Here is a 24,679-nt window from a genome sequence, read left to right as displayed (position 1 = left end):
TGGTTTCCCTGTAAGAAAATCGTCTGCCAACAGAAAATCTATATTTTATTACGTTTTGGGTTAAAAACAGATATTTCCAGTGTTGAATATGCATTATTGATTAATCAATTCAATTTGGAAGGAATATATTGTCTTTATAATGACATTCTACTGTTATATAAGCTTATAAAGAAGGTCTTTCAGTTATGTCTCTTACTTTGTGTTCATATGTTATAATGAACGCATAAAAACACACGATCTTTAGATAGTATTTTGTTAAATAAAATTTTAATTCCATTGCATCTTTAAGGTTAATTTACTGTGTATATTATATTTTCATTCTAGCCACGTGGCAGTTATGGAAACTGGTCTGCCACTTGTTTTACCAAACAAGAAAACAAAATACCTTTGAAGTATCTGATTTTGAAGGAAGGTCCGGCATTAAAAGTATAAAAACTGTAACTAAACTTTATTCATCTAGTGATTTTTCATGAAATATATATTTAATACAAAATTATTTTAAACATTAAACAATAGATATATTCATGACTAATCTAGAAAAGGCAGAAGTTGCTAGCAGTTTTTAAAAAATATATATTCTTTCCAGTTTCTATCCCAGAAATCCAGTATATTACGAATGCCATTGAAAGCAGACACAATTTCTATGATATACGTCGCAAATTTCATTCATCATATTGAGCACGTCTTGCACAAAATACCTTTGCATAATTCACTAATTTGATCTTCATTATTAGCATAATTATTTATGTTTTCTGTCAGTAGGTGTCTATACCATCGCAGTGTCCATGAATTTCTTAAATCAAAAGCCTTAAATGGAAAATAAACATCTATAAGTCATAAAAGGAAATAAACAGCTCATATTTCAAAATATTTAAAATTAGCGTTATATAAAACAATTGGATGAACTCTAGTTTTGTTTCCTTATTAGAAAATCGTCTGCCAGCAGAAATCTAGATTTATTTAATGTTTTAAGTTATATGTATAACTTTTTAGTGTTGAATATTCATTATTTATTAATTATAATAAATTATAAGATAATGTAGTCCATTTATAGGACTAGAAAATCAGTTCTTAAACAGAATAAGGAAACGCTTGTCAGTCAACTTTCTTGTTACTATTCATAATTAAGTTATAAAATATAATTCCACGTTTACTGTACTGTCTATGGTTCATAAAAAAAAATAGTATTATTTTATAATTTACAGGAGCAAATCGTAGATACGAAAGTATATCATATTTTTTCTCGAGATTCTCGAAGTCACCAAGTCAGTGTTGCCAGATACGGGAATTTATCCCTAGATTTGGGGATTTTGGATGTCTGATGGAGATATTCTGTACCAATTTCTACGAAGAAACAAACATTTATATTGTTGCAATTAGTTATCTTGCACTTATATGCAGTATATTACTAAACCCTACGTGACCAGAAGAAAATATATTTGTGAAAATGGGGATTTTTTTATCATGAGTTTTAGGAATTTTTACACTAACCCTACTGGCAAGTGGCAACACTGCACCAAGTGAGTTTCAACTGAGAAAGAAGACTTAGAGATTCTTGAGAATCTGAGATTTTGGAAGAAAAATGTCTCCCATACGTCATTTGTTTCTCCTCCATGTCAACAAGGAACGGCGATATATTTTGAACTGTGCTGTGAATTTCTTCTGTTTCATTTACTGTGAAGGTAATGCTCAGTAATTTCATGATATTCAATTTTACAGTTAATGTTTGTCTTTTATTCTTGGTGTGAGATTAGCCTGATAGAAGTGTATCTTAGCGTAGGGTAGGCCTATATTTCTTTCAAGACCAAGCAACTTCATGCTAGATTAGGCCTACCCTTAGAGTATACTTAACGGTACAGATTTGCGTAGGGTGTATCTTTGGGCGTTTTTGAAATAGGATTTAATAAGGCAATAAAGCAAACCAAATTATCTTAATGCTCTGGAAACCATAGGATGCATAGTTCCTCGGTGAATTCAAGTCTTATGTCTCTTTCCTGTACCATCTCTCAGTTCAAACCAATTCTCATATGCAGTCTCCCGCAGCCTTTGTTAGAGCTGCTGCCTTTATTATTGCTGCTGCCATTGATTCCCAAAATCCTTCTCAATGCTGTATTTTCAAAGGCAAGAAATTTTACATCAGTTGTTACAGTGCTGTACCACGACTGGTGCCCACAAGTTGATATCGATCTTACAAGTGAAATGTATATTAGGATTTTGATGCAATTTGTTATTCCATTTGACCTTCAAACTGTTTTAGCCTGGCCATTGCGGTAAAGTTGTATTGTATTACAGGGTGTGATTTCGAACAGAAAAAATATGTATTCCTATAGTAAATAACGTGATTTAACCGAATTTGACCATTTCAACTGCAAACAAACACATCAACCAATTCGACTAACTTTTAAGTTGCCGAATTGGTTATTACGGATGAAATGATGGTGAAAAACGGTTAAATCACATAATTTTCTACAGGAAAACATATATTTTCTGTTATAATGGCTAAATATAACCCCTGTTGTCATATGTGTTGTGTTAAAATATTTAAATATAAACACTTGTTCAACGGTGTCACTTCACTCACAAATGTACTGCGAACGATAACATTAGCAGCTTTACCAATGATACACAGTGTTATCAACGATGCCTGGGACTGTTACGGTAATATTACCAGTTACACAATATATAAAAATTACAAAAAGGGTACAGAACATAACAAACCCACCTAACCTAACCTAGGGGTTCCCAGGTCACAAAACTCTCGTATATACTAGGAATGTTAAAATAAGGAACGTTACCAATTATACACTGTTAACAACATTACAAAGGCATTGCTAACGGTAGCAATGCTACGGTAATATTATCATGTGTATTTTAATGAATTGTTCCTATACACTTTACACTATATAAAAAGGTACAAAAAGGGTACAGAACCTAACACACCCACCTAACCTAACCTAGAAGTTAACAGGTCACAAAACACATATAATGACTTTTGTTGAATGACTTACCTTTATGAAGGGGACGTCGAAACTTGCGGGACACGGGAGGGTGAGACTGACGGCTTAACTTTAAATAATATCTCCCATGGGGGTAGGCGACTTTTTCCTAAAAATGTACCTTTATAAGAAGTAACGGTATAACGACACCGACGTTTCTTTTTGGTTTTAGATATCTTGGTTTCGGTATTACAATAAAACACGTAAGATAAGAGGAAACGGCACTTGGGACACTGTAAACGGTGAGGAATTACATCGTGTACTTTAAGGAAATTATCAACATTGGATGAAGAATTATAAAAATCACCATGGAATTTAGCAAATGCTTTTAGGTATGGAATACTGCAGCCGTTACAAGTTTCTATAACTTCCTCCATCGCAAAATACGAAAAAATAAATCTCACTTGAAATGACTGACACCTTACTAGGACAAAGGTTTCCAGCGAAAAGGATTTGGTGGAAGGGGTATGAATAGACCACTTAAAGAGGTAAAGGAAGAGGGTAGGGAAATATTAACTTATAACCCCCTTGTGTAAACTTTGAATATGGATAGGATCGTGATTGGTTAACGGGAAAACAACGGAGTCTAGTGGGTAAACATGAATGAACTGGATAGGGAAACGTGTATAGAGCAAGTATTAATGTGAAATCTGGGTTGTGACAAAGAAATAACAAAAGGAATAAAACCATTATAGGAAGATAAAATGCGATGAATGATAAATAATATTGAATGGGAATATAAAATGAGTTGATTTTATAAGGTATAGGATAATAAAACGAGTAATTCTAGGGTCAAAAGTAATATGTATACGGGGGTATTACATAAGTAATCATGTAATAGACTTGAACAGAGCTGGTAGAGAGACGGAGAGTTACATTTCACGGTTAGGGAAGAAGAAATCCTATTGGTGGGGGAAAAGTTTCTACGTAGGGAGGTGGGGTTTTTGCGCAGAAGATCGAAAACTGGTATGTACGAACGTACGTACGTGAGTGTGCTAATGTTAGCATGGAATGCTAACATTTGTTCTACATCAGGCATTGGCAGCACTAGTTACTGTATTTTTTCATGAGGAATAGTCTTTGCAACGACGCCCCAAAGTTTATACAGTTATACTGTTTTGTCTTTTCCTCCGGTTATTATAAATCCAAGAAGGTAATGTATAGAGAAGAAAATGCTTGTTTTACAGCTATACATCATTTCCCCAGTATGTTTTCCCCACCCAAAACCCCGAGTTCCCACTGGGGGTCCCCCATTACTGTAGGATATAGATATATATATATATATATATATATATATATATATATATATATATATATATATATATATATATATATATATATATATATATATATTTCTGAAACTATTCATTTGCGACGAGAACGAGTGTCATTTTCGAAGAGAGCGTAATTTTTTCTATAAGAAAAAGTAGTTTTGTTACTGTTACTTTGCCCTGTAATATGCATGATCTCTGTCTCTCTCGAGTTGATCACCAATCCAATCTTTCTCCCCTCCATTACTAACCTATCAATCATTTCCTGTATTTCAACCATTGTAGAAACAATTAGAACTATATCATCTGCGTATTCAAGATCACATAATCTCTGATCCCCTTTCCAGTGAATGCCATTATTCATTCCTTACATTACCTTGTTCATAACATAATCAATCACCATGATAAACAACAGATGGGATAGTATTCCACCCTGTAGTACTCCAGTCTTGACCTCAAATGTATCTGTAAGACTACCATCAAGTTCCACTTATGCATAACCATTATCAGGTTTACACACTTTTCTGGTATCCCATAGTGCCTCATATATTTTTTAGCATACTACGTGAAATGCTATCAAATGCTTTCTCAAAATCCACTGAGCATAATTACGAAAATAAAATTACAAAATTCTCTCTCTTGTTTATGTTGTAGTTACCTAACCTCTCTTTGCCTGCCCCTATCATACCCATTCTTACCTTACATACCCTTTTCTTAACTACCTTACTTTACTTAACCTCACTTTACCTAACCTTACTTTACTTAACCTCACTTTACCTTACTTAACCTCACTTTACCTACCCTTACTTTATCTAATCTCACTTTACCTTACCTATCCTTACCTTATCTTAGCCTACCTTACCTCATCCTACCTTACCTCATCTAACCTTAATGACTCTCACATTACCTACCCTTACCTTTCATACCTATAATTTATCTAATCTTACCTTTCCTAACCATACTTTACCCACACATAATTTACATATACAGTACATACTTTGCCTGTCCTGACCTTACCTACTTTTACCTTGCCTGCCTTCACCTTACCTACTCTCTTACCTACTCATACTTTACCTGCTCTTACCTTACCCTTACCCTACCCAAACTTAACCTTGCCCTACCCAAACTTAACCTTACCCTACCCTTGCTTACCCTACCCTTGCTTACCCTACCCTTGCTTACCCTACCCTTACCTTACCCTACCCTTACCTTACCCTACCCTTGCTTACCTTACCCTACCTTACCCTACCTTACCCTACCTTACACCCTTACCTTAGCTATCCTATCCTTACCGTACCTCACCTAACCTTAACTTAGCTAACCCACCCTTACCCTACCTTAGCCTACCTTACCCTACCCTAGCCTACCTTACCCTACCCTTCACTAACCTTACCCTACCCTTCACTAACCTTACCCTACCCTACCCTACCCTACCCTTACCCTACCCTTACCCTACCCTTACATTACCTTACCCTACCCTTACATTACCCTACCCTACCCAACCCTACCCTACCGTACCCTACCCTACCCTACCCTACCCTACCCTACCCTACCTTACATTACCTTACCTTACCTTTACTTAACTAACTCTTACTATACCTCATACCTGTGCTTACCTACTCTTACCATACCTATCCTTACTATACCTACCTTTAGTTACCCTTATCTATGCTAACCTACCCTACCCATACCCTACCCTAACAACATAACATAAACCTTACCTTAGCTTACCTTGCCTACCCTACCCTACCCTACCCTACCCTACCCTACCCTACCCTACATTGTCATATTTTAGCTTTTACTTAGTGCAGTAAATATAGAATAGAAGGGTAAATATATGATACTTTAATTTATAGCCAAATACATGAACCAAATATTTTTCCTACTTGCTATCTAAGCGCCTTTTCTTGTGGCTGCCATTAGCATTTCAGTGAATAAATCAAAGGTCAGGAGTAAAAATATAATTGAGGAAGACCCTTGTCTGGTGTGTAGATGTATGGTGGCATAGAGCAGGAGACCAAATACTTCTTAATGATCCCACATGGGGATTTAATTTATATATTTTATTAAGCTGGAGTGGGTAATTGGTTATGATTAGATATGGTGGGAGATATGTTCTCTGTTTAGGAGTAAAAGAGTCATGTTTTAATCCCCTCTATATATGTTCATTCACCAGGTAAAAAGTATCTTTAATGTCAATTTTATACCATTTTTTTTTTTATATTTGACTGTTACATTTATACAAATATATTAATTCAACAGAACAAGAAGCACGGGCAGCTGCGCAACTTCATGCTGGAAGCAACTGCATTATACCTTCACCTAATAGTAGAAAATGGACTCCAATAAATAGTCCCGTAGGTACTGAAAGACATCAGGCTTCGACCTCTTAATTTTTGGTAAGGAGAAATTGCTATTTGTTACATGGGCCAATGTTTTTATTATAAGTTTGCATGTGAAACAGTTTTAGGATCAGACAGGCTATTCCAGGCATTTGAAACTCATTGGTAAGAAAAGAGAAAGACCTGGAGTCATAGGATAGGTAATGTGTGTGTGGTTATGTTTGCTAAAGTCCCTGTGTTCCACCTAATACAAACTCTTTTGATCTTTACTATGGATATAATATTTTGGGCAAAGCTGAAACTAGTATAACAGTCTGCCGCTAATTAGCGGGATGTAGTGGGTTATATGACGTCACTTTTGCTTTTGGCTCTGTAGAGTGAAGACGTGCTGCATGTCTCTCCCCTTGTCAGCTCTTTACATAAAATTGTCTATTTACATCAATGGTTATTTACTTTTTCAGGGTGTAGTCAGTCATCCTTCCAGTGAGAGCAGTTCAGTAGATGACGGGAGAAGTACTCCCAACTTCTTACTTCGGTGTCTCATTCCCTCCGCGTTTTCTCAGCTTGTTAGTTCTCTTCCGATGGACGAATGGGTAAGAGTGATGATCGACTGAACCCTGGACAACTCTTAGGTGCAGAAACTGTCACTTCCCCTATACTGGGGAACACTCTCTCGATGCCGCATGCGCAACTCTCCTTCTTTATGGCTTTTGGGTCTCCCCTTTAAGGAACAGCCTTTGGAGATGCTACAGTTAAGGGAACAGTCGGAGGGCACAGCAGCCTTCCCAGGGGTTATTCATGGTCCTCCCATCCAAGATTCTGGGTGACCCTCCAGAGCTTCTTATGAACTTAGTTTCAGCACCCTTCATATCTGCTCTTCCATTCGTTCATGCAGATCCAATGCATAAACATGAGCAGTTGCAGACTACCAGTCACTACCAGTCAGGTGATCCTTTCGATATGACCCAGAAGCTGACCACTGTCAGACTTCTATGCTTGCTGATTACGTGGCGCACCCTCAACCTGAGTTCACTCAACGCGTTGAGGTCTTGCAGAATAAGAAGCATCAGCTTCTCCACCCAGTGTTGTGCACCTTTCTTGTTCACGAGCAAGGCCCTCCTCACCTGTGTGGTCAGCCCTCATCGGGGTTTTGGAAACAAATGCTTGATTCATCAATGTCTCTTACCAGCTCTTTGGAGTATTTGCTCTTTGGAGCACCTAGATGGTGGTTTATGCTGACCGATTGTGGTCGCCACCTCTCCCATCGTACACCTAGTGCACAAAAAGTCTCATGATCTACACCCTTTCAGAATTATTCCTGCAGATGGTGATGCATGTCGGTCAACGCATCTCCCTTTGTGCCCTTAGTGCATAATGATGTTCGTGAGTGATAACCCTTCAGTGTTTTTGCCGCAGATGGTGATGTCTGCCGACCGCTTGTGGTTGCTGCCTCTTCCGGGTCCTGTGAGCTATAACCCTTCAGGGTTATTGCCGCAGATGGTGATGCCTGTGACCAACACCTTTCACTACAGGCACAACAAAGCTCTCTGAGCTTTGTGAAGATAGGCCATAGGCCATTTGGGACCTCCACTTCGGGCTTCCTTCCCTTACGGGGAAGAGCCTGCCTTTTCTTCTGTGCGTTTGCACGCAGGAAAGCTTTCTGAGCCTTGCTTGCCACCATCCGAGCTTGTGCATCCTCCTGAAGGAGCATGCAAGGCTACTCGCCAACCTCCTGCGGGAGCGCTGATGAGAGTTCATGCTTCGCCTCGTGCAGCTTTTGCAAGTGAACGCACATACCCTAGTCATGTGGGAGAGTCTTTTGCAGTATTGTGTACCCAGTCACTAAGCATTAGTGAAATGCGCGGGCTAACTCCTCGTTGACAACGGCCTGCCCACTACTCCCTCACACCTCCATATTGAGGTTCTGACAAACGCTACTTCGGTTTATGCATGCGTGCTTACCTTTATGAGCCAGATCTCGCTACAACAAGGCTCATGAGACATAATCCTTCGAGGTTATTGACACAGATGGAGATACCTTCAGATTTCTTGTGGCTGCTTACTACCCTACCCTACCCCACCCTACCTTACCTTACCTTACCTTACCTTACTAGCATAAACCTTATTAGCTTACCCACCGTACCCTACCGTACCCTACCCTACATTGTCTTATTTGAGCTTTTACTTAGTGCAGTAAATAAAGAATGAAATCATACATACATGATACTTTAATTTCCAGTCAAATGCATGAACCATATATTTTTCCTACTTGCTATCTAAGCGCCTTTTCTTGTGGCTGCCATTAGCATTTCAGTGAATAAATCAAAGGTCAGGAGTAAAAATATAATTGAGGAAGACCCTTGTCTGGTGTGTAGATGTATGGTGGCATAGAGCAGGAGACCAAATACTTCTTAATGATCCCACATGGGGATTTAATTTATACATTTTATTAAGCTGGAGTGGGTAATTGGTTATGATTAGATATGGTGGGAGATATGTTCTCTGTTTAGGAGTAAAAGAGTCATGTTTTAATTCCCTCTATATATGTTCATTCACCAGGTAAAAAGTATCTTTGATGTCAATTTTATACCATTTTTTTTTTTTTATATTTGACTGTTACATTTATACAAATATATTAATTCAACAGAACAAGAAGCACGGGCAGCTCCGCAACTTCATGCTGGAAGCAACTGCATTATACCTTCACCTAATAGTAGAAAATGGACTCCAATAAATAGTCCCATAGCTACTGAAAGACATCAGGCTTCGACCTCTTAATTTTTGGTAAGGAGAAATTGCTATTTGTTATATGGGCCAATGTTTTTATTATAAGGTTGCATGTGAAACAGTTTTAGGATCAGACAGGCTATTCCAGGCATTTGAAACCCATTGGTAAGTAAAGAGAAAGACCTGGAGTCATAGCATAGGTAATGTGTGTGTGTGGTTATGTTTGCTAAAGTCCCTGTGTTCCACCTAATACAAACTATTTTAATCTTTACTATGGATATAATACTTTGGGCAAAGCTGAAAGTAGTATAACAGTCTGCCGCTAATTAGCAGGATGTAGTGGGTTATATGACGTCACTTTTGCTTTTGCCTCTGTAGAGTGAAGACGTGCTGCATGTGTCTCCCCTTGTCAGCTCTTTACATAAAATTGTCTTTTTCAATATTAAACTTACCCGATAATCATGTAGCTGTCAACTCCGTTGCCCGACAGAATTCTATGGAGGGATACGCCAGCTATCACAATACTAGAAGGGGGTGTACTTACCAGCGCCACCTGTGGCCAGGTACTCAAGTACTTCTTGTTGACACCTCCTCAATTATTCCTCTGTCGTGCTTCCGGCAAGACGTTCTGGGATACGCTTATGATCTTCGAGTTTGTTCACGGCTAATTGGTGAAGTATTCTCTCAGATTTCGGCTGTCGCATTACTGGAAACCTTCTTATATTAGCTAGATAGCTTTTATATAGTCCTGATTAACGGTTAACGATCTTTTGCTTGATTTTGGAAACCCCTTTGGCTAACTCTTTGGATTCAAGATGTCTGACGTTTCGCAAGCCCCCTCCCATAGACGATGTAGGTCTTGCAATAGGCGTATTCCGAAGGCCTCGGTAGATCCTCACACCGCTTGTTCTGACTGTAGGGACAGGCCCTGTCAGTTAGAAAATCGATGTGAGGAATGCGCCGGACTTTCGGAACTGGAATTTGTCCGTCTTTTAAAATATTCATCTAAGTTAGAGAGAGGTAGAGTTAGGAGGAGTTCTTCTCACTCTTCACTGTTTTCCTCACCTCATGATCCCCTACCTTTTCCTACCCCTGTAGTGGCTACCCCCGAACCTACTGTTTGCCCTCCGCCTGATATGTCTGTTGTTTTGCGTGCTATTCAGGCCTTAGGCGATAAAGTAGAGTCAGTGGTAAGTGACCATAAGTCTCTGATGGCCGAAGTTAAGGAACTTAAGGTCAAGAGTGCAGTGGGTGGAGTTAGTGCCAGTGCTGTGACGAGTGCTAGTGTCAGTGCAGTGCCAAGTGCTAGTGTCAGTGCCAGTGTGGTGCGTGAGGATTCTTCTGTGCGAGCCAGTCGTCCTCCCAGTCCGGGACCTCTTGCAAGCTCCCATGCCCAGGGGAGAAGCAATGTCGAAGGGCATAAGGGTTCGGCAGGCCTTGTTAGGCGCACAGAAGTTTCCTCGGTGGTTGCGGGCGTGTCTTCCAAAGACCGTCACTCCCACCCGCAGACGATTGAGCCCGTCTTTTTCTCGTCCGCTGATCATCTGTCAGGGAAGAAACGTTGGTCTCAGGTCTCGAGACCACTTAAACGCAGAGTCCAGTCCGCGAGTGCTCAGCCAGGTTGCAGTCATTGGCTCAGCTCTGACTCGCCGCAGTCATCTGTCGACTGCACTCCGCCCAAGAGGAGTAAGGTTCTGCCACAACAGAGCTCGACTGTCGACCCTAAGTGGACTCTACTACAGTCCATGCAAGCACAGCTTTCGGACTTGATGCGTGAGTGTCGGGCTGAGAGTGTTGCTCCTCCGCCTCCGCCTACACTCCCTCCGCCTGCGCTCGCTCCGCCTACGCTCGCTCCGCCTACGCTCGCTCCGCCTGCGTTTGCTCCGCCTGATCGCAGTACCACCTGCCAGGCGTACGATGTTGAGCCACGGTCTGAGTTTGCTGTTCCCAGTGGTGTTCAGCCTCCGCCTTCTTTAAGGCAACCTTTGCTATGGGATCAGGAGGATTATACCTCTCTTCCTCCGCCTCCCTTTGCTGCTCCACCAGTGGTGCAACTCTTGGCTGAGGTACAACAACCTCTCCCGTCCTTGAGTCAGTCTCCTCAGCTCTCGCTGCAGCGAGCTCAACCTTCCACAAGGCAAGCTCCACTACACCTTGGCCTTGCGCCTCAGGAGCCTCAGCTTGCGAGACATTTACCTTGTTCTGCGCAGCCTCAACCTCATCACGCTCCGCTCACACCACAGGAACAGGAACTTGCTACTCCGCTTCCACCAACCGCTCAGCAAGCGCAATCCTTGGGTTCAACCACTCATGCTAGGAGTCAGCCTCCTCCACCCATGCGCCTTCCTTCTGCTTCGTCTGCTATTCAGCCTTTGCAGTCTGAGCCTCAGGTTCTCCCTCAACAGTTACTTGAAGAGGAAACCAATACTGTTGTTCCTACTCGTTCGGACTCTGCTGTTCAGCATTCTTGTCCGATACCTTCGCTGCACTCTGGTGATGAGGCGTCTGATGATGAGGAGGCACACCTGGATCCCTCATCAGACGTGGATGAATCCAAGCCTTCTCCACAGTCTATTGACTTTCGTAAGGTCTTGGTTCTGCTTAGGGAGGTTTACCCAGACCACTTTGTCTCTGCTATTCCCCGCTCTCCGCCATCTGAGTTTTCGCTGGGCATACAACAAGCTAAGTCCTCCTATACTAAGCTAGTCCTAGCAAGGTCCTCTAAGAGAGCATTAAGGATCTTAGGGGAGTGGCTGCAGTCTAAGCAACACCTAGGCAAGACTTCTTTCATGTTCCCGCCGACCAAGCTCACTTCGAAAGCGAGCGTTTGGTATGCCACAGGAGAAGCACCAGGCTTGGGAGTACCTGCCTCTGCCCAGGCTGACTTCTCAAGTCTGGTGGACTCGCCTCGGAGAACTGCAATGAGGCGTTCTAAGGTTTGCTGGACCTTCTCAGACCTTGATCACTTACTGAAAGGACTGTTTAGAGCATTTGAGATGTTCAACTTTCTTGACTGGTGCCTGGGGGCCCTCAGCAAGAAGACCTCTCCTGCGGACAAGGATTCTGCCATGCTATTAATGTCCTGCATGGATAAGGCCATTAGGGATGGATCTGGTGAGCTTGCGTCGATGTTTGTATCAGGGGTTTTGAAGAAAAGGGAACAGCTGTGTACCTTCCTTTCCTCCAGCATTACACCTTGCCAAAGGTCACAACTCCTTTTTGCTCCGCTCTCGAAGTTCCTCTTCCCTGAAGAGCTGGTTAAGGACTTGTCTGCTGCCCTGATACAAAAGGACACACATGATCTAGTAGCCTCATCGGCTCGTAAGTCTAAGGTTACTACCTCAGTCCCCAAGACTTATCGCTCACCAGTGGCTGATACCCCTGCGACGAGGTTCATACCGCCCTTTCGTGGTAGAGCCCCCAGCCGAGGAAGCTCCCGTCCAGACTCTTTCAGGAGCAAGTCCAGGAAAGGCTCCAGGACATCTAAAGGTAAACACTGACTCTCCGCAACTCCAGACAGCAGTAGGAGCCAGGCTCAAGTTCTTCTGGCGAGCCTGGGAGAAGAGAGGTGCAGACGCCCAGTCTGTCAGTTGGCTGAGGAACGGTTACAGGATTTCATTCTGCCTCAAACCACCTCTGACCACGTCACCCATCAACCTCTCTCCCAACTACAAAGAAGAGGACAAGAGGCTAGCATTGCACCAGGAGGTGTCGCTACTTGTACAGAAGAAGGCAGTGGTTATAGTCCGGGACCATCAATCCCCGGGCTTCTACAACCGTCTCTTTCTTGTGGCCAAGAAGACAGGAGGTTGGAGACCGGTGCTGGACGTCAGCGCGCTCAACGCGTATGTCACCAAGCAGACGTTCACGATGGAGACGACGAAGTCGGTCTTAGCAGCGGTCAGGCAGGAGGACTGGATGGTCTTGTTGGACTTGAAAGATGCCTACTTTCACGTTCCTATTCATCCAGACTCCCAACCTTTCCTGAGATTCGTTTTCGGAAAGGTTGTCTACCAATTCCAAGCCCTGTGTTTTGGCCTAAGCACAGCTCCTATGGTCTTTACTCATCTGATGAGGAATATAGCAAAATTCCTACACTTATCGGACATCAGAGCCTCCCTCTACTTGGACGACTGGCTGTTGAGAGCCTCCACGAGTCGTCGCTGTCTGGAGAATCTCAATTGGACTTTAGACTTAATCAGAGAACTGGGTCTATTAGTCAACATAGAAAAGTCTCAACTCATTCCCTCCCAATCCATTGTGTACCTGGGAATGGAGATTCGGAGTCAGGATTTTCGGGCTTTTCCTTCGGCCCCCAGGATAAGCCAAGCCCTAGAGTGCATCATGAGCATGCTGAAGAGGAGCAGTTGCTCGGTGAGACAGTGGATGAGTCTCACAGGGACCCTTTCATCACTGGCCCTGTTCGTCGAGCTAGGGAGACTCCACCTCCGCCCTCTTCAATTCCATCTTGCAGCTCATTGGGACAAGGGTTCGACTCTCGAAGCAGTCTCTATCCCAATCACCCAAGAGATGAAGACCACTCTCCTGTGGTGGAAGCACAACCTCCTTCTCAGAGAGGGTCTATCGTTGGCTATTCAGACCCCCAATCTTCATCTCTTCTCAGATGCATCGGACTCGGGCTGGGGTGCGACCTTGAACGGACGGGAATGCTCGGGAACGTGGAACGAAGAACAGGGATTACTCCACATCAACTGCAAGGAGCTACTAGCAGTTCATTTAGCCCTGTTGAACTTCAAGTCCCTCCTGCTAGGCAAAGTGGTGGAGGTGAACTCAGACAATACCACAGCCTTGGCTTACATCTCCAAGCAAGGAGGGACCCATTCGAGGAGCCTATACGAGATCGCAAGGGACCTCCTCATTTGGTCAAGAGGTCTAAACCTCTCTCTGGTCACGAGGTTCATTCAGGGCGATATGAACGTCTCAGCAGATCGCCTAAGCAGAAGGAATCAGGTCATTCCCACGGAATGGACCCTCCACAAGAGTGTGTGCAACAGACTTTGGACCTTGTGGGGTCAGCCTACCATAGATCTGTTTGCCACCTCCATAACCAAGAGACTTCCGCTGTACTGTTCCCCTGTTCCAGACCCTGCAGCAGTTCATGTGGATGCTTTTCTACTGAACTGGTCCCATCTCGACCTGTACGCATTCCCACCGTTCAAGATAATAAACAAAGTTCTGCAGAAATTCCTCTCGCACGAAGGGACACGGCTGACGCTGGTTGCTCCCCTTTGGCCTGCAAGAGAATGGTTCACAGAGGTACTTCAATGGCTAGTCGACATCCCCAGGACTCTACCTCTAAGAGTGGACCTTCTACGTCAACCTCACGTAGACAGGTTGCACCCAAACCTCCACGCTCTTCGGCTGACTGCCTTCAGACTGTCGAAAGATTCGCTAGAGCTAGAGGCTTTTCGAAGGAGGCAGCCAGTGCGATTGCCAGAGCGAGAAGGGTTTCCACTCGTAGAGTCTACCAGTCTAAGTGGGAGGTCTTCCGAAGCTGGTGTAGAGCCAATTCAATATCCTCTACCAATACCTCTGTGACCCAAATAGCTGACTTCCTTCTACATCTTAGGAATGAGAGATCCCTTTCAGCCCCTACGATTAAAGGATATAGGAGTATGTTGGCTTCAGTTCTCCGCCACAGAGGTTTGGACCTTTCTTCCAACAAGGACCTTCAAGACATTCTTAAGTCTTTTGAGACGTCTAAAGAGCGTTGTCTATCCACTCCAGGCTGGAACCTAGACGTAGTCTTAAGGTTCCTTATGTCTCCTAGGTTCGAACCTCTCCAGTCAGCTTCCTTCAAGGACCTTACCCTCAAGACTCTCTTTCTCGTCTGCCTTGCAACAGCTAAGAGAGTCAGTGAGGTTCATGCCTTCAGCAAGAACATTGGTTTCACGACCGAATCTGCAACATGTTCTTTTCAGCTTGGATTCCTAGCAAAGAACGAACTTCCTTCACGTCCTTGGCCTAGATCGTTTGAAATACCTAGCCTCTCCAACATGGTAGGTAACGAACTAGAGAGAGTTCTTTGCCCTGTCAGAGCTCTCAAATTTTATCTTAAGAGGTCTAAACCTCTTCGAGGACAGTCAGAAGCCTTATGGTGTGCCATCAAGAAACCTTCGAGGCCCATGTCCAAGAATGGGGTTTCATACTATATAAGGCTTCTGATTAGAGAAGCCCACTCTCACTTAAAGGAGGAAGACCTTGCATTGCTGAAGGTAAGGACCCACGAAGTAAGAGCCGTAGCTACTTCGATGGCCTTTAATAAAAACCGTTCTCTGCAGAGCATAATGGATGCAACCTATTGGAGGAGCAAGTCAGTGTTTGCATCATTTTATCTGAAAGATGTCCAGTCTCTTTACGAGAACTGCTACACCCTGGGACCATTCGTAGCAGCGAGTGCAGTAGTAGGTGAGGGCTCAGCCACTACATTCCCTTAATCCCATAACCTTTTTTAACCTTTCTCTTGAATGCTTTTATTGTTGTTTTTATGGTTGTTACGGTAGGCTAAGAAGCCTTCCGCATCCTGTTGATTTGGCGGGTGGTCTATTCATTCTTGAGAAGCGCCTGGGTTAGAGGTTTTGTAGAGGTCCTTTAGTAGGGGTTGCAACCCCATATACTTTGGCACCTTTGGGTTGATTCAGCCTCCAAGAGGAACGCTGCGCTCAGTAAGGAAGACGAACTTAAAAAAGAGGCAGAGTAACGGTTCAATTCGACTTCCTTACCAGGTACTTATTATTTCATTGTTATTTGAGATAACTGTTATATGAAATATGGGATACTTAGCTATCCTTTAATCTTGTACACTGGTTTTCACCCACCCCCCTGGGTGTGAATCAGCTACATGATTATCGGGTAAGTTTAATATTGAAAAATGTTATTTTTATTAGTAAAATAAATTTTTGAATATACTTACCCGATAATCATGATTTAATCGACCCTCCCTTCCTCCCCAGAGAGAACCAGTGGACCGAGGAATAATTGAGGAGGTGTCAACAAGAAGTACTTGAGTACCTGGCCACAGGTGGCGCTGGTAAGTACACCCCCTTCTAGTATTGTGATAGCTGGCGTATCCCTCCATAGAATTCTGTCGGGCAACGGAGTTGACAGCTACATGATTATCGGGTAAGTATATTCAAAAATTTATTTTACTAATAAAAATAACATATTTACATCAATGGTTATTTACTTTTTCAGGGTGTAGTCAGTCATCCTTCCAGTGAGAGCAGTTCAGTAGATGACGGGAGAAGTACTCCCAACTTCTTACTTCGATGTCTCATTCCCTCCGCGTTTTCTCTGGTTGTTAGTTCTCTTCCGATGGACGAATGGGTAAGATTGGTGATCAACTGAACCCTGGACAACTGTTAGGTGCAGAAACTGTCACTTCGCCTATACTGGGGAACTCTCTCTCGTTGCCGCATGCGCAACTCTCCTTCTTTATGGCTTTTGGGTCTCCCCTTTAAGGAACAGCCTTTGGAGATGCTACAGTTAAGGGAACAGTCGGAGGGCACAGCTGCCTTCCCAGGGGTTATTCATGGTCTTCCCATCCAAGATTCTGGGTGACCCTCCAGAGCTTCTTGTGAACTGAGTTTCAGCACCCTTCATATCTGCTCTTCCATTCGTTCATGCAGATCCAATGCATAAACATGAGCAGTTGCAGACTACCAGTCAGGTGATCCTTTGGATATGACCCAGAAGCTGACCACTCTCAGACTTCTATACTTGCTGATTACGTGGCGCACCCTCAACCTGAGTTCACTCAACGCGTTGAGGTCTTGCAGCATAAGAAGCATCAGCTTCTCCACCCAATGTTGTGCACCTTTCTTGTTCACGAGCAAGGCCCTCCTCACCTGTGTGGTCAGCCCTCATCTGGGTTTTGGAAACAAATGCTTGATTCATCAATGTGTCTTTCCAGCTCTTTGGAGTATTTGCTCTTTGGAGCACCTAGATGGTGATTTATGCTGACCGCTTGTGGTCGCCACCTCTCCCATCGTACCCCTAGTGCACAAAAAGTCTCATGATCTACACCCTTTCAGAATTATTCCTGCAGATGGTGATGCATGTCAGTCAACGCATCTCCCTTTGTGCCCTTAGTGCACAACGAGGTTCGTGAGTGATAACCCTTCAGTGTTTTTGCCGCAGATGGTGATGTCTGCCGACCGCTTGTGGTTGGTGCCTCTTCCGGGTCCTGTGAGCTATAACCCTTCAGGGTTATTGCCGCAGATGGTGATGCCTTTGACCAACACCTTTCACGACAGGCACAAGAAAGCTCTCTGAGCTTTGTGAAGATAAGCCATTCGGGACCTCCACTTCGGGCTTCCTTCCCTTACGGGGAAGAGCCTGCCTTTTCTTCTGTGCGTCTGCACGCAGGAAAGCTTTCTGAGCCTTGCTTGCCACCATCCGAGCTTGTGCATCCTCCTGAAGGAGCATGCAAGGCTACTTGCCAACCTCCTGCGGGAGCGCTAATGAGAGTTCATGCTTCATCTCGTGCAGCTTTTGCAAGTGAACGCACAGACCCTAGTCATGTGGGAGAGTCTTTTGCAGTATTGTGCACCCAGTCACTAAGCATTAGGGAAATGCGCGGGCTAACTCCTCTCGTTGACAACGGCCTGCGCACTACTCCCTCACACCTCCATATTGAGGTTTTGACAAACGCTACTTCGGTTTATGCATGCGTGCTCACCTTGATGAGCCAGGTCTCGCTACAACAAGGCTTATGAGACATAATCCTTCGAGGTTATTGCCACAGATGGAGATACCTTCAGATTTCTTGTGGCTGCCGCCTCTCATCATCAACTCACCAGTGCACAACAAGTCTCATGAGACATAACCTTGCTGGGTTATTGTCACAGATCTCCACTCCTTACTGGATATAGAGCTCTTTGAAGCACCCTCATGTTAATGCCTGCGGACTGGTTACATTAACCGCCTCTCACCATCATTCTCCTGGTTTATGACCATTCTTGAGACATAATTCTTGGGATTTATTGCCTCAGACATATTCTCCCTATGGGATAGAGAGCTCTTTGGAGCACACACATGGTCTTGGCATCTGACCCCTTTCTATCTCTGCCTCAGCCCACCATGCCTCAGGGTATAACGAGTCTCATGAAATATAACTGTTCGTGGTTATTGGCCCAAGCCTCTATTCTTAACGGGATAGAATCAGCTTGCTCTTACGTTCACAAGCGATGGCAGATAAGTGTTTGCTTACAGGTGAGCTTCAACACTCTCTCTCTTTGCCAGCTGCATGAGCTTCTCGTGGGTGCAGGCTACTGCTCGTGAACGATCAACTCCTTTTGAGCAATTATGTTGCACATTGACAAACACAAATGCGTTCACGATGCTTAAGCTAATGTACGATCACTTACCATAAGGCAGGGCATTTGTGATTTGACACATTCACATGTGAGCTGGTGAGCTACTACTGCCAACGAAGGCTGTTCGTTTCACCAGTTGCATGTGCTAGCCACGTGGGCACATGGATGTACGCTCGTGAAGAGTAGCAAGGGCAAGTTACCATCATGCAGAACCTACTGACGTTCCTTTGTATGTAAAGGACAATCTTGGGTTAAGCCAATTGATGCCTGGATCCAGACAAATTAGAATCTTGTTCCAATGCATCATTAGCTCTCTCTATCAGCCAATGTTGTATCTCCTGAGAAAAGTCAGGTTCTACAAGAACCACTGCCTTTCCATGAACCCCAGACATAGGAAGTCTCCTCTCAAGTGGGCTCCTCCTCCATCCCAGTCAAGCCCTCCCTAATATCTATGGATCATACATGTAAGTATCAAAACTATACAAAGCGAGTCTGTTCCCTTGAGAGGGAACAATCGGAGCTTATTCCAGTTAATTCAATTGGGAAGTATCTACCTCTTTTCTTAGCTATACCTATCACCAGGAAGGAGGTGGTCTCATTTACAATTATTTATTGATGTTAACTGATGGAGTTTGGGTGCAACAAACCATCCAGGTTGCTCCCCAGTCTTTGGCCTGCCCGAGGGTACCTAAAACATGGGATTCCTGCCATAAGATTGAGGGGAACATATACCTTCTATAGAGAAAATTTTTCTGTGTGTTTATTGGTCAGTAACCCGACTTAGGCACATAGTCTCAATCTTGTCTATTGGAAATAGTTGCTTGCAACCGATCGTTTGCTTGACAGCGATCAGCTTGGGAGGTTTTCTGTAATGCTTTTATCCACTTGAGGTAGCTGATTACTCTAGTGTTTACCGGTCCATAGACGGACATGCACGGCCAACTCCCATCCTAGCGAGGGCAAGATTTCATCCTGATTTTACAGAAGCAGTTGCTTGCAGCCAATCTCATGACTTGACAGTGATCTACTTGAAATGTTCCTTTGTTAAGCGATCTCTTGGGCACTCGCACTCGCATGAGAGTTGCCCTTTTGCTTGATAGTCAAATGATCCTTGTTCCTCTCAATTGAACCAACCTTAGTGGTCGGAATATAAGTCGTCTACAAGGATAGGTAAGATCAAGTAGCCCTTATTTTTCTTCTCTTAGCTTGTGGTGACAAAGTCACTCCTTCATTTGATGGATCTGACACTAAACGGAGGAAGCCACATGATTGAGCAACTTTTCTTAACAAATAAATTTTGTTTATTAGTACCTCCTCCATTCTCCCAGACAAAGGGAAGGAATTCATTGCTCACATGTAAGGAAACCCATTTCTCATAAATGAACACACATTCAGACAACATATCTTCCAAGCAGATATAGCTTCTTCCTTGTCTGTCTACCATTCCCTGGTAGTGACCAAGCTTAACACTTGCCTCATCTTCATGCCCATGTCGTTTGGAGGTTGACGGGAGTCATAACTCCTAACTTCCGTCTTTTTAGAGGACCAAAGTGCTTGGACAAAGCCCCAGAAAGTAAGCTAGGCAGTTATAGGGACTTCTCCCTCCAATTAAAGGACAAAGGTTTATTAAATTCTTGTAAGAGCGAATCATAAATTTTTAGGGTAATTTCTATTTTTCTAACTACCAGTTTACAAACCTTGAGTTCTTTAAGCTACACTTCCTGCCTCAAGAACCACGCAAGGCCTAAATTTAAGGTCAAAGTGGGAGCTCAGTGGTCTATTGGGTGGGCGGTCCTTACACGCCACCCTCCAGGTAACTGCCACCGCCTCATTAAAAATTCAGCCGTATCCAGCTTTGCTGAAAGCATAAACCTATAAAGAACCCAAGTTTTTATAGTTAAGAAAAATACAAATTACTTTGAACTATGAGATACAATTTTAATGCTGAAATTTCCCATAAAGAAAAATACAAATTACTTTTGAATTATGGTAGGTCTATACAGTTTTAATGGCGCAATTTCCCATAAAGTTACTGTACTCTTAAATCCAAATTTTTCACTCGTATTACAGTACATTATGAATTTATTGTGGGTTTAACAGGTTTGCTATTCAATGATATTTAAAGTTTTAGTCTAACTTAACAGCTGTGTTTGTACTAGTTGGTGCACTAAACAATATGGTCCTCATTCCATCATCTAATCTATATTAGTCTTTGATGTACCGAGTAACAAAATTACCAAAGAATTTATAGGAAAATTAGTGTATATAATCCTCATAAACCATTTGTTATGGTCATCTAAATGTAGGTCATCCCATGCTTTTTTTTAAGGAATGTGGTTCAATTTGAGTGACGGAACTTATTTAACAAAGGGGTCACCCAATGATTTTATAGGAAATGTGGTTCGATTTGAGCGACAGAACCTATCTCTAAAATTGATGAGTACTGTACATAGGTTTTGCATTACATTTTAATTTGTTTATAAATGTTCAAATTGGTATCCTATGAGTAGTTCATCCGATCTACATTCTGCCTGTGTCTCAACCGTGATAACGTTGGTCTGTCAGTCAAGAAAAGGGACTGATCTGGTCTCGTTAGGTTACTTATGTATGGTCTCTGAACTCTTATCTTTGAATTTTGTCAAAGACTATTGAAATTGCTATTGTATTTTTCTAAACATTTTGATATTTTGCAAAGAATTAAGAGAACCTTGAAAATTTAGGGTTGATAACTGAAAAAATTGAATTCTTGGTGACTTTATGTCTGCAACAACAGATTGAGTGTTGGAGATAACATATTTTGGCCGTATTGAGTGTAGTTTTATTACTGAAAAGGTAGGTTCATTAACATATGAATTCAGCATTTTCAAGTTGTTGCTGCTATATAATAATAGTTAAACAGCCCAGTGTTATGCAGGTAGGGAAACATGGGTTTATGTATGAGATATTTTCCTTAGAATTTGCATTAGTATTTTGTGATACTTTATGTTCTATCCGTGTTTAGATATTCTTTATGCCTCTAAGAGCTGTTAAAAGAACAATATTTAGAATTACTCATTCATCACACTAATTAGAGAACAAAGCTGGTATTTGAAAAGCTGTACATTATTAGAGTTCAAATTAAAATTACAAATTGTTTCAAAGTTCTGTAGTTCAAAGAAGCTAGTCTCTGTATACCAAACTCCTGAATGATGTAAAACCAAAACTGCCTGTATTTACCCTTTGATTAATAGACTTGTTTCTATATAGATAATAGATTTACAATCTTTGCCAACTTCATGCCTGGTACCTTGCAGAAAGCAGTATCACGATACAGGGATATATAATTATATCTAACTATTTATCTGTATAATTGTGAGAATTTAATCTATTCACTTCTTAATACTTCAAATGCAATATTATCAATGCAATAACGATACTGGAAACCTTACTAGGAATAGTACTCATAAAACTATTGTTGAAAGAATAAGGATCTTATCAAAGCACCAATCTTCATATTATACATGACTCCTACTTTAGTTTTGGATAATTTTGTTATTGTTTTTTCATGGACTTTAGTTATTACTATTATTATTATTATTATTATTATTATTATTATTATTATTATTATTATTATTATTAGACAAGCTACAACCCTATTTGGAAAAGCAGGATGCTATAAGTATTAGCACTGTTCTTCCTTCAAATGTTTTTGTCAATAACTGCATGGTCAAGTTCAAGGTTCAAAATTGTTATCTTGATCTCTAAAGATGAAATTAAATATACCATTTATTCTGATGAATGATACTAAAAAGAATCTTATTTATCACATTGATTATCAAGAGCCAGGCTATGATTCGAAAGTGAAGACCATATGGAGTAAAGATATTTTTCTTTTCTTTCAGAAGCGTTTGTTTACCTGCATATTTGAAATCCAAAAGCCGAAGTCAGTAAACAAAAAACACACTAGTCGGCAACCTGATTCCCCTAATAATATGGGAAGGAGACGGAAGCTAAAGGAACGCTTAGCGACCCAATTCCCTTAATAATATGGGAAGGAGATGGAAACTAAAGGAACAATTAGCAACCTGATTCCCCTAATAATATGGGAAAGACATGGTAACTAAAGGAACGCTGATGGCACAAGATGAAATTATTCATATATAAATTAAAGCTGATAACAAGGATGGGGACTATAACATTTCACTGACATGAGTTTAAAGATAAGTTAAAATTTTCATTATTTTCATTATTTTTCAGAATTTTACACCTTAGGTTACAGAGTAGGTAGTGAATATCTATGGAAGGTGGTTTATAGAGATGGGCATATACTATCTGAAAAAAAGTCCAGTATCACAACTTCTCTTGAAGTGAGAATGTTCTCAAATTATTTTTTCGTGAGATTATCATAGATTTTTTCATTACTATACTTCATTAATTTGTTTCTGTATACTACCACGTCATGCTAAAAATACAAATATTTCTCAAAACGTCTATTCTCAAAAGGTCTTTTGTGTGATGCAGTAGCTAATGTAAGATTATATATTATACTTTCATGGATTATAGATTTTAGACACTGCCTTAGGATCATAGAAAGCCATATTTCTTAAACCTGTAGTATGATACTTGTAGAATAATTATTCATTGTAATAATATTCCAGCAAAGAAGTAAAATTAATAACATATAGGCCTATAGATCCTTTCTAAGTCTAGTATTTCACTTCCCATACCCAGATAACTTAAAATCATTCATTCATTCACTTCCCATACTCCCAAAAGTTATTCATAAACTGATTTCACCCGAGACCCCTTACTAGATGTTTGAGGCGAGTCCAGTTGCTTGATTATTATAACAGGATATATTTGATTAATATCACAATTTTCCTTCCAGCACTGAAGTATAACTATTTCTAGCAATAGACTTCAACTTTTAGGTTCAATTAAGATAGCATAAACCAATTAATTCACCAAATTATCTTTATGCAATTTTCTTATATAAACGTTATAATTTTACCCAACACCGAATGCTAGCAAGTTGTAGTATATATTGTAGTCTCTAGTTAAGGTTTTAAATGTAAATATTTATTTTATCTTTAGTATATGAATTATGAGGGAAGTTTACCGTGTTCCATACCTCCATTTTACATGGATTTTATTCTTGCAGAAAGAAAATAATTTAAATCTTCAGGATAGAATTAACTTCTACTTCATGTTGTATTCATATAAATGGTATCTTTAAGACTTTGGAGGCACCATGCAAAGTGTTACAAATATGGTAGTAGGATAACATTTAATTGAGGAATTTGTACTACTTCTTTTTCTGATAAAAAGGTATAACTAATTCTCAACCATCACAAGAAGTTTCTTTTAGCAAAGTTATTTTCTCACATTCAGGTACTTATCCTTCCCCTTAGTGGATTAGACAGGGTAAAGTCTATTGGGGGTGCAGATATCTATGGTTATCTTCGGATAAGTCCCTGATTATTATTATTATTATTATTATTATTACTAGCCAAGCTACAACCCTAGTTGGAAAAGCAAGATGCTATAAGCCCAAGGGCTCCAACAGGGAAAAATATCTTCGGATAGTCATTCCGGGGGTTAGAACCCCGTGATACCTGACGGTAATTCTCTGGTAATATCTCTTGCAGAAATATTATACAGTAGGAAGCTGCCATGCTGGACGACATGGCCATATCACCCAAAAATATATTTTTCCTACGTCAAAATCCGTTTTAATCTGGAGTCAGTCATCTTTAGACTTATGCCTTGTTTTCAGGAGAGGAGAAGGATATATCAAATAGAATTAGTAGTTGAGTTAGGTTGCTACATTTTTCTAAAATAGTCTCAATGATAGGTGTTTATCAAAAAAGTACTTCATAAGACTGGTCTCTATAGCTTATATTGAGGGGAAGATGTTTAAAAGTTAAAGTTGCGGGTTTTAGGTGTTCACTGAGACGATTTACATCGTTCTCCTCGGGCGACCATTAGCCAGCAGGGACTATCACTAGTCCCCTCTAACCTCCCCC

At 41.5% G+C, this 24,679-nt stretch overlaps 1 long non-coding RNA gene across 1 annotated transcript; it reads left to right on the top strand.

Moving 5' to 3' along the window:
- The first annotated feature begins 1,556 nt into the window (after positions 1-1,556).
- LOC137634162 (uncharacterized) lies at positions 1,557-22,838 on the top strand. Its single transcript, XR_011042461.1, has 3 exons — positions 1,557-1,682; positions 9,257-9,393; positions 22,556-22,838. It is a non-coding gene; the product is annotated as an uncharacterized lncRNA (long non-coding RNA).
- Positions 22,839-24,679: the final 1,841 nt, after the last annotated feature.

This window comes from Palaemon carinicauda, chromosome 44, assembly GCF_036898095.1.
Source record: "Palaemon carinicauda isolate YSFRI2023 chromosome 44, ASM3689809v2, whole genome shotgun sequence".
Classification (NCBI taxonomy): Eukaryota; Metazoa; Arthropoda; class Malacostraca; order Decapoda; family Palaemonidae; genus Palaemon; species Palaemon carinicauda.
Note: the sequence above shows the minus strand (reverse complement) of the source record. Positions and strands in the feature narration are given on the sequence as shown.